The sequence below is a fragment of the Babylonia areolata genome, chromosome 6 (genome assembly GCF_041734735.1).
Source record: "Babylonia areolata isolate BAREFJ2019XMU chromosome 6, ASM4173473v1, whole genome shotgun sequence".
Taxonomy (NCBI): Eukaryota; Metazoa; Mollusca; class Gastropoda; order Neogastropoda; family Buccinidae; genus Babylonia; species Babylonia areolata.
In genome coordinates, this window is record NC_134881.1 from 22,963,596 (window position 1) to 22,978,480 (window position 14,885).

At 43.0% G+C, this 14,885-nt stretch overlaps 1 long non-coding RNA gene across 1 annotated transcript; it reads right to left on the bottom strand.

Annotated features, from left to right (window-relative positions):
• Window positions 1-1,595: 1,595 nt before the first annotated feature.
• LOC143283325 (uncharacterized) lies at window positions 1,596-12,526 on the bottom strand. The gene is made up of 4 exons (XR_013055388.1): window positions 12,391-12,526; window positions 10,732-10,837; window positions 6,334-6,481; window positions 1,596-1,728 (listed from the first exon to the last, which is right to left on the bottom strand). It is a non-coding gene; the product is annotated as an uncharacterized LOC143283325 (long non-coding RNA).
• Between the last annotated feature and the right edge of the window lie 2,359 nt (window positions 12,527-14,885).

The window sequence follows — 14,885 nt, forward strand, 5'->3', positions numbered from 1 at the left end:
CGATACCCGTCGCACCTGGTGGATTAAGGGTGGAGATTTTTCCCGATCTCCCAGGTCAACATGTGTGCAGACCTGTTGCTGGCTGAACCCTCCTTCGAGTGCAGACGCACGCAGATGATCAAATACGCACGTTCAAAAATCCTGTAATCTATGTCAGCGTTCGGTGGGTTATGAAGACAAGAACAAACCCAGCATGCACACATCTGGAAATGGACTCAGTGGCCCGATGACTGTAAGGGGTTGTGGGGCCTGTTACCTTGTAACTTTTTAAGGCACCAGGTGGCGGGTCTAAATGTTCCACCAAAGGTCACTTTCTTTCGTCATCAGCTCTTCCGGTTGTTGTCATTGTGTGCGTATCTGATGGTTTAGGTGAAGAGTTTTGTGTTCTCTTGATTTTGTCAGCGACATTATCTCATTGTAAGTACCACCACCCTCTGTCTCTCTCTGTCTCTGACTCTCTTGCCTCCCTGTTTCATAGTCTCAATCTCTCTCTTTGTCGGACTCCTCCCCATCTCTTTATCTCTGTCTTCCTCTCTCGGTCACTTGCTCACTTACCTTATTGTGACACTATTATCAGAGAGTGTGTAACCCAGCAGGTATGCTGATTGTTCACTGTTGCATTTTTTGACAAATTTTGCTGTTGTGTTTTTAACCAATTTCAGCTGTTGGTGTGTTTTTAACAGTTGATTTTAGAATTATGTATATTGCGAACAAATGTGGGTACACTGTATAAAAATCAGCATTTGACAATTATTCAATTTTTACTCTTTGATTGACCTACATGGACACCAGTATCGTCGATATAATACTTTTGACTCTTTTCGTATTGTTGCCTGTTACCGTGTGTCATATTTCGTTTTGAAGTTCCCTATATAGCTGCACTGATGTTTGAGGGAGAATTACGATCACGACATTGTCTATTCGCTCAGGCCTTTTGGGTGTAGAGATCGGAGTTATCGTTCACGACAGTGCCTCGCTGTCATCGTTGGGGTGTAGTCACCTGTCCAGCACCTCAAGTGCTTTGAGTTCAAAGCTGGAACTGAGAGAAGGGAGTGAGAGTGGTGAGGGTCTCAGTTCTCAGTGTCTTCCCTGCCAACCCCGTGGCTCGCAATGTGTGACGGTCTGTCACCCGCTGTGGGATCAGGGTTTATGTTTGTGCACATGCAAGGCTGAGACATTCCTAACCACAGTTCAGCAGAGTTCTTAATTAAATGGAGATGGTCAAATGAATAATAGTGTGGTTGTCAGTATCCTCTCAGTCCCAATTCTCCCTGGATCCGTGCGAAGACCCTTCCTCTGTCTGCTTCTGCGGGTTTTCTTCGTCATGGCTTAAATGTTCCACTGACAGCCGCTAAACTGTTGTCAGAAATGTTCCGCCTCGCAGGTGCAGCACAAAATTCTCCATAGCTTCTTGTTTTGTTTTTTTTAACTGGATCAACAACACCCACACATACTGATATTTTAAAATGGTATTCAATTTATGTATGTACATATGTTTTTGGAAGAAAATGCCCCTCACATAATGGTGGCTGCCCAGATGTCAGTACCTAACATCAACACAAATACACTAAGATAATATATCAAAACAAACAGGGCTGACTCATTGATGTTTATTTGTACTGAGTTTCATTGAATCGATCCGACAGCGAGTCTGTAATGCAGAGAGCAGACTCCTAGTTCCGAAAACTTCAGATCTGCAGGTTAAACAAAGCCAGAAGAGGCTGGAACCTGAAACAAAATCATCACAACCTGTCAGCTGACTGCAGGCGGACTGAGAGATTGTCAGTCGTACATGGTTCGGCGTTCTCCACATTAATACCTTTCCACACTGTGTATCATGAAATAAACAACAAAAAACAGCAAAAACAGCAGCAAAAAGATTGATTTATTAAAGGAAATAAAGACAGATAGATACATGAATAAGTAGACGGAAAAGGGTTTCTTTGTTTGGATTACCATTGTCAAAAATGACATGACCTGAAATATTTTCATATCTATTTGTAAAAAAATGAAAATGATAATAAAAAAAAGTATAAAAAAACAAACTTTTTTCTCACGATAACAGAGGAATACTATAGGCCTATATCCTGTTTAAATGAGTTATGTTTGCAGATAAAAATGAGTTATGTATGCAGATAAAGAAATACTGTTAATCATCTTCAGTGTGTGATAGTTTGTTTCGATGCTTCATGCATACATGTGCAAACATGTCACACAACAAACTGAATGTCTGGAATGCATCAGTATAACTTTGTGAATGCAGTGGAGGGCTGGGGCTGGAGGAATTACAGACGTGCAATTCATGTGTAATTTTTGTGAATCGATTTTGTTGGTTGGTTTTGGTTGGATTCAAAATGTCTTTCTCTATTTGTATGTTCCCCTTTTTTTTTCTTCTTTTTTTTAAGAGACCACATTGTGGCATTTACGTTTCAATGATGGCCGACAGAGCAGCGACCACACCCACTATCCTGCCGTCTCCCTCCGCCCCTATCCACCAGCCCCTGACACACACACACAGTAAGTGATCTAGAGGCACCATTCATAAATTTCAGTTTTACTCTCTTTTTGATTCATCCAAAGGACCGGAACGTAAATTATGGCGGGTACGCCACAAATTTCTTCCCCTCTACTAAACTTCGAGTGGTGATCTGGCCGCTAGTCATTCGGATGAGACGGTAGACCGAGGCCCCGTGTGCAGCATGCACTGAGCGCACGTAAAATAACCCACGGCAACAAAAGTGTTGTCTCTGGGAAAACTCTGATGAAGAAAAATCAATCATACATGTGTGCGCGTGCGGGTGACTGAAGTTTGACTGAATGACACAGGGTATGATTGAGCCCCTAAAGGTAGCTGTCAGTCGGTCCTATTCAGGTAGGCAGTCTGTTGAGCGATCTGATTTCGTGTCAGTAAAGCGCTTAAAGGTTGGTTGGTCTCTGACCGAAGATATTTGTATTTCTCTTTTCGTCACAACAGATTCCTATGTGTGAAATTCGGGCTGCTCTCCCCAGGTAGAGCGCGTCGCTACACTGAGAGCGCCACCCCCCCTTTTTATTATAATTTTTTCCTGCGTGCAGTTTTATTTGTTTTTCCTATCGAAATGGATTTTTCTACAGAATTCTGCCAGGGACAACCGTTTTGTTGCCGTGGGTTCTTTTGCGTGCGCTAAGTGCATGCTGCACACGGAACCTCGGTTTATCGTCTCATCCGAATGACTAGCGTCCAGACCACTACTCAAGGTCTAGTGGAGGGGTAGAAAATATTGGCGACTGTACCGTGATTCGAACCACTGCGCTCAGATTATCTCGCTTCCTAGTAGGACATGTTACTTCTAGGCCATCACTCCACTTTGTTTGTACGAGGGGTGGGGGCTGGGGTGTGTGTGTGTGTGGGGGGGGGGGGTGTTAGGGGGGAGGTTATGTACCCGAAAAGAGAAAACCTACAGGAACAACAGACTCATGGTGTATATCATGTAATAGATCAACATATCAAAGCTTTTGTATCAACGTTAATCCATACCCATAAACCTTTCTGTCCAGGAAGTCAAAATGTGGGGTAACGGCGATGGCCCTCCCGCTGTAAACATGGCTTTGTCACAGCTTGATTTTCGTACTTTTTTCTATTATAATTTTTGCCAGGGGGAATCATTCTGTGAAGAAAAAATGTAAAGGCTGTCACATTTCTTTGACAAGCAGTATTCATGCAGGACAACAGTCTCAAGATCGTTGAAAAAATTTGGGTTTGAGATTATTCACTGACCTCTGTTAATTCAGAGAAGGTGTTTCAGTTAATTAAGATCAACGACCGAGGAGAATCAAGATTTACCAATTATGAAACAGAGAATACAATGACTATTTCATCGGGGAGTGTCACTTTCATTCTACATGATCACCATGGCGTTGTGAATCATTGTGGCCGTCGGTTCTCTCAAAACTTGAATGATGAACAAACGGTTCAATGGAACACATGCATAGATGCTCCATAGATTTGTCGGAGGAAGATCAAATCGCGTTTGTGACATTGTTAACTAGAGACCACATGTGGGTGTTTCTGTCTGATCCCAAAACAAGGCAACAGTCAGCAGTCTGCGTCTTCCCAGGTGAGAATCCACCGGTCAAATTTAAAAGATCAAGAAGTGCAAAAACAACAGCAAGAGAGCAAGAGAGGCAAGGCCTTCAAGACTCACTTGTGATACACTTAAAAAAATCTAATCGTTAAATGTGTTCTGTATTTGTTATTATAAAGCTTCGGGTTAAAAAAAAAAAAAAAGTCCTGACGGCAGATTCGAACTCCACGTGTTCGGGTGAGAAGAAACTGTCTTACCCAATACACAATCGTGGCTCATTAACTGACGTTCAAAAATTTAACATTTAAACATGCTTTTTTTAAGGGCGATAAATCGATTGCGGTATTTGCAGTGAGATTGCTGTTTAAATCATATTATTCTGGTGTATCTTGGGCATTAAACAAATCTGTAAGGGCAATCAAAAATTCTTTTTAAGTCCGCGGTAAAGGAGACGTGGCTATCACTGAAATCACTCTGCAACATTTAGCCGTTTTCTCTGGATCTAGATAGATGTACAAGTTTAGTTACACACGCCGGGAATGTACAACACGGTCGAATCAATTTCTCTTTTATGTTTATATATTGTTTTAAAGTTGATATGAAAATTGAGTATTTTGTTAAACTAATAACATGTAGAACCAAGTACAAGTACTTCTAAACGTCGTATGAAGTGAAAAGGACTTCATTTTGAGAAAAGTCAAGACTGGAAATTTTTACGTTTCATCAAGGGTATTAACTCTCATGGTTTATTATTTTCAACTGTGAATTCCGACTGATTTTGTTGATATTTTTATGGCAGTTTGAGGCATAATCCAGTAAGTGATGAGGCGTTCACAAACCCTTTTCTGAATAAATATTTAACGGTCTCCTTCTCCAACTTTCCATCACATGTTATCATGTATTGTCGATTGAATATAGGATTGAACGGGCAGGTCAACAACTTGGAACAAAATGGCGTCCTTCGCGAGGAATATGAGCACGCGCTTTGAATATGTATAAATATGTGTAGGCAACTGATTTTTTGCCCATGACCTTCAGGGCTCAGCCAATAGATCTATAAAGTCCACTCCTAGTATTGATTTTAGCATTTTCCGAAAAAGACCACTTGGGCGAATGAACCTAGTGAAAGCCCTGTACACTGAGAGTAAAACAAAGAAGTTTTTTTATGTATTGAGTATAATTTCAAAATGTAATGTTTAAGATGAGAAAGATCAGTTTAAAGCAAATTAACCCCCCTAGCATTAATTACAGATTAATTTCCCTTTTTTACTATCTGCACCAAAGACATGCACCAGAAATATAACTTCCATGCTTTGCAAAAGAAGTTCCTGTCTGAACAAAAAATGATAAAAAAATGACTGCTCTTGTTGTTGTGTCGAATATCAGATCAAAGTGCCAAGTTTAGAGACAAATAAAATAAAATAAATAAATATAACAGTAAATACAGTCTGCATATAATTTGCTTCTTTTTATATTCTTTTTTTTTTTTTTTTTGGTGCCCATCCCAGAGATGTAATATTGTTTTAAACAAGATGACTGGAAATAACTGAATTTTTCCCATTTTTATGCCAAATTTGGTGTCAACTGACAAAGTATTTGCAGAGAAAGTGGCAATGTTAAAGTTTACCACAGACACACTGACACACACACACACACACACACAACCGAACACCGTGTTAAAACATTGACTCTTTGTTTACAGAAGTGAGTCAAAAATGGTGGCGTGTTTCTTTACAAAATCCGTGTGTCCACCATACCACTTCAGGACGGAAAGACAATGACCTCTGACTTGTATCTCAACCACTACCTCCCTAAAGTATTTGAGGCATGGTGCAGACAGCTTCCCCGCATTGGAACCAGGGGTCTCCTGCTGCCTCATGGCAGTGCCAGTGCACACACTGCAGCAACAACTTTTCACTGTCTGACAGAAAACAGAGTAAAGATGGTGGTCATGCATTCTGCATATCTCTCCCCCCACCCCCACCCCCCAATTTGTCCCCTACCGATTGATTCCTGTTCTCTTTGGACAAGCGACAGCTATTGAGAGGAAGGCAGATTCAGTGTTTTACGAGCGTTCTTTGAGGGCATTAATAATAATTATTATTATTGTAATGATAACCATCATCACCACATCATAATAAAGTAAGAATGAAAAAACAAAAGGATATTGATGATAGACAAAGGCATATAGAATTGATGATAAAACAAAAGGATATTGATGATAGACAAAGGCATATAGAATTGATGATAGAGTCACTGAGTCACTCACTTTGAGCAGAGACGGTTGCAGACGCCAAAAATATCATACACGGTGAAGGTCATTTTGCAGGCGGCCAAACACATCTTCTCCGACGCGCGATACCCGACCTGTTTGACGATCTTCATCAAAATGCCCTTGACGGTGTCCGCGCCTACACCTGGACATCAACAGAAATGAACAATCAAAAGTAAGAAGAAATTGGTGAGCGATGACGACGATTCAGATGATGGTGATGGTGACGTTGACCATGACATCGACCATGGCAGTGGTGGTGGTAGTGTAGGTTATTCTTGTTATTCTGGTTGCTTATAGTCCAGCCGACCGCAGAGGGCCAGATCAGGACTGTCAAACCATACAAATGCTCAACCGCGTCAACACAAAACTCACATATGCAAAAAAAAAACACACAAAAAAAACAACAAAAAAACACACACACAAACCCACAAAACACAGTTGATGACACAGTATCCCAACCATTTAGCTCCTTATGGGAAATAAGACTAGACCATGCTGAGGACGCCAGCCGTTCCGCTTAATTTATCATTCCCAGATTACAAAAACTCGTAAAAAAGGAAAACAACAACAACAATACTTCAAAGCTAAACAAAAGAAATACATTGAAAAGGCCATATAGGCAAATGACACTGAAGAATGGGCAGTTAGTGCCCATCACAGTGTTTACATCTCATCGTCAGGGCAAAACAGCACAGATAGTACATCATAGACTAGGGAGAAGAGAAAAAAAAAGGAGGTAGTGTAGATGGTCGTCGTGGTGCATCGTGGTAGTAGTGGTGATGGTGATTGTGATAGTGGGTGGTGGTGGTGTTAGTGGATGATGGTTGAGTTGGTGGTGGTAATGTGTGTTGGTGGGGGATAGTGGTGGTGTCGACAAGGAAAACAGCGAAGACTGTGATGATGTTCATGACTATCTCAACCACCACCACACACCAAAATGACGACTTCGACGTGACGATGACAATGATGCAGCAGTTGAAGAACAAAAGAACAAAAAATGTTTGCGGAAGTGTTTGATGTTGTTTTCAATTCTATGCACAGGGAAATGAAACAGAAATAGAATGCATAAATGCTTTATCGCACAGCATACAATATGTGTTTATAACACAATCACGCTCAACCTCGTCAACTGACTCTCTCAGACTTTGGTCGTATTCGCAGACCAATTCTGAGTTTAGCTCTCAGACAATTATCAAATTCATTACGGGCCCAGTATTGTTCCAACGTCAAGTGCATATGCTTTAGTAACCTGACAATTAAGCATATATTTTTTGACTGTAGCTTGATGAAGCCTTATGTACACGAAAGTGTGTCTTCACAAGTGACTGAGAACGTTGATGTTTTTGACTTTTTGCTATCATTATCAGTTGTTTCGCTTGTCAGTTTAACGACTTCTCTTTTACGAATTCCTTTAAGTAATCTCCTGTAATTGTATTTAGAAATGTTTTCAGATTTCACCCTCATTTCACCCTCATTTGCCCAGTTTCCCCCAACCCTCCATTCATTCACATCTCCCACCCCTTCTAACCGATAATACTCAAATGTATTCATAAATATTTTAACAAAATGTCTTCAGTCACCGATATTTGTGACGGGACATTAAATAAAAATTCCTCCTACTCCTCCACACATAGTCAAGCACAGCTGACGCAAAGGAAGTGGACCTGCCACAACTGAACTTATTGCTGAGGGAAAAGGTGAGTTTTGAGACTGACGAGATTTAGAAGATGCAAGGGAGTCAGACTGACGCAGGTCATCAGGGAGCTTGTTCCACGTCTTTGGCGATTGAAAAGAAAACGATCTGTGTCCATAGGTCTTACTTCTGACGTGAGGTATCCTGAGGTCGAGTATCAGAGGAAGAACGGAGCTGGCGAGACAGAGTATAGATATGAACGAGTTCAGAAAGATACTTGGGGCCAGATCCGTTGACTGCAGAAAAGGTCAGAGTGGATAGCTTATAGTTTGTTCGATTAGAAACAAGCAACCAATGGAGAGACTGAAGTAGAGGAGAAACATGGTCAAATTTAGAAGCTCTGCAAATGAGTCTGGCAACGTTATTCTGTATTCGTTGAAGTCTGTCTAATAGATATTTATAATATATATATATAAAAAACGGAGTATGGCTGGCTACATGGCGGGGTCAAAACGATCATGCACGTAAAAGCCCACTCGTGTTCACACAAGTGACATTTGCAGCCCACGAAAGAAGAAGACGAGATATATACCGCTATAGTTCACACGGTAATTTGCATCTTTGAACTCAACTGTTTCTCATTAACAGGTGCTATGGAGAAGGTGTGATAATGGAGCCAGTTGAATGCAGAGTGGTCATCAAGTTTCTGTAGTTAAGAGGCCGCGCACCAAGTGAAAATTAATGTTCGATGAAATGAAAGAGACTTACAGGGAGGATGTCCCTTTGTATGACCTGGTCAAGCACCGGCATCGTCAGCTAAAGTGTGGTCGGACATCGTTGGAAACAGCTCCCATTCCCGGGCCACCACACCCCGCCATTGATAAAAACTCCATCCGGCAAGTGGAGACCGCCATTTTGGAGGATCACTGCATAACTGTTCGCCAACTGGCCCAAGATGTCAAGATCAGTGTGTGGTCTGTGGAAAAAAATCATCCATGATCATTTGCACATACGGAAGTTGTCTGCACGATGGATTTCCCCCGTTGCTCACACCTTTCCAGAAGCAGGAACGTAGTCACGTGTTCCCAGGCTGTTTCGTCCACGTACCAAGAAAACCAGAAGGACTTCTTTGACAGACTAATCACGCAGGGCGAAACATGGATCCTTCACCAGAAACTAAAACCTAGTTGAAGCAATGGAAACATACTGACTCACCGCCTCCGAAGAAGGCACGTGTCCAACTCTCAGCGGGCAAGGTCATGCTCACGGTCTTTTGGGACAAGCGCCGAGTAGTATTGATGGATTTCCTGGCAAAGGGTACCACAATTACCGGGACATGCAACGCTTCATTACTGCATAAATTTCGGGAGGCCATCAAAACCGAGAGTGGTATGCTGACCAAAGGCGTCTGCCTCTTGCAAGACTATGCCCCGGTTCAGAACTTGCGTGTTGCCCAGACGGAAGCACGGTCCTGCGGCTATGAAATCCTTCCTCGCCACCCACACTCTCCCGACCTCACACCACCTGATTTCCACCTCTTTCCAATCATGAAATCATTTTTGAAGGGCAAGCACTTCCCAGACAATGAAACGCTCATTTCGGAGGTCAAGTCGCGGCATCTGGCGCAACCTGCATACTTCTACAAGCAAGGTCTTCCCAGCTGCATAAAGCGATTGGAGAAGTGTGTCACCCTTGATGGTACCTATGTAGAAAAAGACTAAAACTGTGCCAAGTGTCCTTCCTCTCAGTACATGGGAAGTGGGTCAGGATAAATCTGTAATGGACATCCTTCGTTGATTATGTTCTCACTTGGGCTTCAATGATACTTCGACATACCATGCAGGCGTTCTAATATCTATCTGCACTGCTTTGTGAACTAACACGATCACGAATGGCACGGTACATTTCTTTTACTCAAAGAGTGGGGTGAGCGGTTACTAAGTCTTTTACCCTATGTACAGTTTTAACATGGTGGGGGTGTATACCAGATAGACACTGGGCGGTTGCAAGGCAGTTTACAGTATCAAACGAACAAGTACCGTTACTCCCAGTGAGACAAAGGCACACACAAACTTCCAGCCATCAGCTTGTTTACAGTTCGGTTTGGAGTGGTAGCCTGCTGGTACTGGGCCCGACTAGAAAGCGAGCGTTTACCGGTGGAGTCTGCCAGACCGGGATTTGTACAGTCTTTAGAAAGATATAGGCCCATAAAGTTCCCTTATTGCGCCCTTCATTTGACAAGTCTAAAACACAGCAACACTGACGGAGGGGAAAATGCAAACCTATGTAGTTTTTATTCAGGACAGGACAATGGCTAGAATATCTTACCCACACAGTGCGGACAGGTTAGATTCAATAAATGTGACTCAGTCTGGTCTGTTAAATAAAGCACTGCATAACACATGTTACGACACAACACAACACAGCTCAAAAATACACCGCAGTTCGACACGACGCATCAAAACATAATACATCGGAACTCAAAATGGCAACATGACACAATAAGACAAAACTAAAAGACCACAACACAAAATAACACAACTCGAAACACAAAACAACAACACAAAGCACCAAAACTCAAGATAGAAACACAACGCAAGACAGCAAAACACAACAACAAAAACAATACAACACAACACGGTACAACACAACACAGCAGCACAACACAACAGCTCAGTACAGCACAACGCAATACAAAACATGCACCACAGCACAGCACAACAAGCCACCACACCAGACTACACACAAACACTATTCACCAGGCAGTCCAATTAAATCCATCACGCCCCGTTCCTCCTTGGTCATGGAGAAAGCCAGAGGCAGCAGCACCAGCAGAACCAGAACACACTTCATGGTGACTGCAGTCTGAAAACATGGATCATCATCATCATCGACGTCGTCGCCGTCGCCGTCATTATCATCGATGGGCGCAATAGCCCAGTGGTTAAAGTGTGGGCCCCGGTTCGATCTCGGTAATGGCGCCAGGTGGGTAAAGGGTGGAGTTTTTGTCCCCTATCTCCCATGTCAACATTATGTGTTGACCTGCTAAGTGCCTGAACTCCCTTCGTGTGTATACGCACGTTAAAGCTCTTGTAATCCATGTCAGCGTTTGGTGGGTTGTGAAAAGCAGAACATACCCAGGATGCATACACCCGAAAACGAATGTAGCTGCCTACATGGCGGGGTAAATAAACTAAACGGTCACACATAAAAAAGGTTACACATGTGTGTGTGTGTGTGTGTGTGTGTGTGTGTGTGTGCTCGACTGAAAACTGATCGAATGACACAGGAAATGACTGATAGGCGCCCAATGACTCCGTGTTTGTAAAGAACTTAGAGCTTGGTCTCCGAACGAGGACAGGTGTATCCATAGTCTAAAAACATGATTCATCATCATCATGATTATCACCATTGTAGACTAAGAATTGTCAGCTTAATGTTTCGTTTTGGAGACAAGATATCATAGAACCAAACATACTGAATGAAACTTAAGGAACTGAAAAACAAACAAGCAAAGAAATAGCAAGGTAAAAAGAAAAGGAAACCAAATGACGGAAACCACACACACACACACACACACACGCGCGCGCACGCGCGCAGAGAGAGAGAGAGAAAAAAACACACACACACGCGCGCGCGCGCAGAGAGAGAGAAAGAGAGAAACACACACACACACATACATACACACACACACACACACACACATACACACACACATACACACACACACACACACACATACACACACACATACACACACACACACACAAACACACACACCCCACCAAGGGCCTAGGGTAACTGTCATTCATGATGTCTGTTGTGTAGTAGTCAGTATCGTAGGCTTTTATGCTCTACTATTTCCATGTCATAGGATCACCCGAGTCTTGAGACCTCAATATCCCTGGATGGAATCATAGCAAATGGCCATTTATGGGAGCTGGGGTCGTTCTTGGTGCTCTTCGTGAGAAGATTGGAAGATTCCTTTTGCCTGTCGTGCCATCAGTGATCTGGCCCATTTCTCGACAGATCTGTTTTACGGCGTCTTATGTAGATTTTCCGTTGGTTTTTTTCCTCAACCACAAAATGAGTATAATCAACATAAATGTGAAGAATGTCCTCCTGTGCGAGTCCGAAGCTTGGAGACTAGCAAAGTCGAAAACTGACAAACTCCAAACTTGCATCAAGGGATGTCTATAGGACGAATTATGGGCATAAGACGGTCATTGACAATACACGGAAAAGGTGCATTGAGGATGAAACGAATGTAGCCAAATGAATATGGGTCCAAGTGAAGATTCAGCCACTAATAGAGTTCACTGGAGGAGTGCTGTATGCTACCCAACGAGTTCTGAATAATAAGTTCAAACGTAATGAATGTAAAAACTAAAACTTAAAAAAATCATAACAATACTCACAGGAGGACGGTGGAGCGCTGTAGTACGCTGGACGCAAAGGGCTGTCGAACTCCTTTCTGCATCTTCAAGTTGCAGTCCCCAGTTTTTGTAGAAGTTATCATACACACGCGCACGCTCAGACACACACACGCGCGCACGCGCGCGGGCAGCTACACACAAGCTCACGCACACACAATCGCAAACAAGCGCACGCATACACACCATCGAGGAAAAAACAAGAAGAGGTCACTAGAACGCTCCTGTGTGTTTGACTGGTCAGGGCACAGCGAAGTGTAAGGGGATAGGCTCCGCCCCATTCAAGGCACAGTGACTGACACCTCTTTTGCTCTCCTACATGTAACCCCTCCTCAACCGCTCTCTAACCCACCCCCATCCTCGCAGAATGCTGAAAACTACGTCACTTGAACAGACACTCCAGCAGTTTAGTGAACTTATCACTGGGTCCAAAACCTGGTTGGTCGTGGGGTCACTGCACTGCTGAACGCTTCACCAACATTCTCCATGTCTGATAGTTGTGGGATAGGGCTTGAGTTTCGGCAAAGCTCTTTTCTGTCCAGACGCTGTCTGTGTTGTTTCCTTTTCCCCTAAACTCTTGGAGAGCCTGTCGAATCTTGTCACATGGCCATAGGATACCATTTTCTTTTCTTTTTTTCACTGTGGTCAGGGGGTTCTCATACCAACCAACGTGTTGCCTGATGGTCTTTCTTCTTCATTTGTAATGTTGTCTTTGTTGGCGATGGCAAGGAGTCTCCTGAAACATCTCATTTCCACTACTTGGATCCTTCTCCTGCAAGAAAACACAAGTGAACCAGCGCATGTAGGACCTTCAGCACTGTTCTGAGTCTGATGTTCTTGTCTCTGCATATGGGCGTCATGTACTGTTGCAATCTGTGCAGCTCTTGCCAATATTTCGGTCTTGGACCTTTCCTCACTGATGATGGCACCAGCGTATTAAAACTGCTTGACTGTTTACAGCTGTGACCACTCACATTGACCCTGGTATTGACTGGGTCTTTTCTGTATTTCACCAGCCTCATCTTCTCTACGCTGATCTCCATTCCAAACTTGATGGATGTTTCGTCCAAACGGTTTACCAGTTTTGCTCGTTCTTCCTCAGCGAATCGAAGATTTGTGATGATACACCCTCCGATATTGATAGTTCCATAGTGCACTTCAACGGCATCAGGAAGAAAGGGGTTGAAGAGTGCAGGAGATATCTGACAGCCTTGTTGGACCCCATCTGAAGTGTAGAACCAGTCACCAACAGTTCCTTGAACGCGGACTGCTGGCTTTTGCGTACAGCTGTTTGATGGTGTTGATCATCTTTTGGCCCTTGTGCTTCGTCATGGTTGCCCACAACGCATCACGCCACACTCGGTCAAATGCCTTCTTAAAGTCGACGAAGACATGGAAGTGTTTTGTTGATGCTGTCGACATTTTTCGCACAGCACATGAAGGTTGGAAATCCGTTCAGTGGCGCTTCTCTCATTGCGGAATGCAGCTTCTTTTTTCTGCAGTGACTTCTTCTGCCTTTGGTCCAAGTCTATTCAGGATTACTTTGCTTGCATTGCTGATCAGACTGATAGTTCTGTAATTTTGCCATGCATAGTTGTGAGTTGCCTTTCTTTGGTATAGCAATAATTAGTGACTTTGTCCATGATGTCGGCCATTCTCATGTCTGCCATAAGACATCTGTCGCTGCCTCTCCTCTCCTTTGTCAGTTCAGTTGGTATGTTGTCGATGCCTACTGCTTTCCCATTGTTACTTCTCTTATTGCTTCCCTCACTTGTTCGTGCAGTATTAGAAAGTCATCGTTGTTTGTTGGCCCCTGGCTTGAGAGTGCACCGTTGTCTCCATTTGTCTGATGGTTGTAAAGTTCTTTGCAATATTCCGTCCATCTGTTCACAATGTATTTTTCTTCTGTGGGGCGTTTTCCTTCTTTGTCTTTTATCGCGCTGACTCTGGGCCACCTTTGTTTTGTCATATCTTTCACAGCTTGGAATGCCTTTCCACTGTTGTTCTTGTTCAGACAGTCTTTTATTTTGTTGCACTGTTCTTCAGCCCTGTGCTCCTTGGCTTTCTTCATGTCTTGTCTGATCTTGCAAAAATTCCATTGTAAGACTGACAGACTCCCACATGTTTGCTGCAACTTCTTCTTACTCACATAAATCGTAGAAACAATATCATTTAGGTGATGTAATATCCAGAAAAAAAGGATAATGATGAAGAAAGAAGGACATAACATTATCGAACACAAGAAGGCTGATGAGCTGCGAAGCTGTAGTTTCACAGGTTGAAGATCTTCCGGTATCTTGGTTGAATATAAGAGAAGTTAGGTATGTTGATTCTTTGTTGACCTTGAAGTTGACGATGGCAGGTGTGTGTGTGTGTGTGTGTGTGTGTGTGTGTGTGTGTGTGTGTCTGTCTGTCTGTCTGTGTCTGCGTGTAACTGTGTCTGTGTCTGTCAGTGCGTGATTAGTGTGTGGTAATGTTAG